Source organism: Penaeus monodon, chromosome 22, assembly GCF_015228065.2.
Source record: "Penaeus monodon isolate SGIC_2016 chromosome 22, NSTDA_Pmon_1, whole genome shotgun sequence".
In the NCBI taxonomy this organism is placed as follows: domain Eukaryota; kingdom Metazoa; phylum Arthropoda; class Malacostraca; order Decapoda; family Penaeidae; genus Penaeus; species Penaeus monodon.
This window is the reverse complement of record NC_051407.1, coordinates 16,588,929-16,589,129: the sequence shown is the minus strand read 5'-3', so window position 1 is coordinate 16,589,129 and position 201 is coordinate 16,588,929. Positions and strand designations below refer to the sequence as shown.

At 25.4% G+C, this 201-nt stretch overlaps 1 protein-coding gene across 1 annotated transcript in view; it reads left to right on the top strand.

Annotated features, from left to right (window-relative positions):
* The window catches only part of LOC119586955, a 3,988-nt gene that overhangs the window by 798 nt on the left and 2,989 nt on the right, over window positions 1–201 (top strand). The window lies entirely within an intron of this gene.

Genomic DNA, 201 nt, shown 5'->3' with positions numbered 1-201 from the left:
TCAAAAGAAATATATCTTTCGCAGAAAAGATTATATCTTTAGAATATACCTTTCATATTTAGAATTCTCAAACTTTTCTGTATCGTTACCCTTTGCATCATTGTAATATATTACCATTACTCTTGCCCCGTTTTTCTTTAATTTTTTGATTTTAAATAAATGAAAATTTAGAAGCCTAATCAGCTTGCATAAAAAAAATAC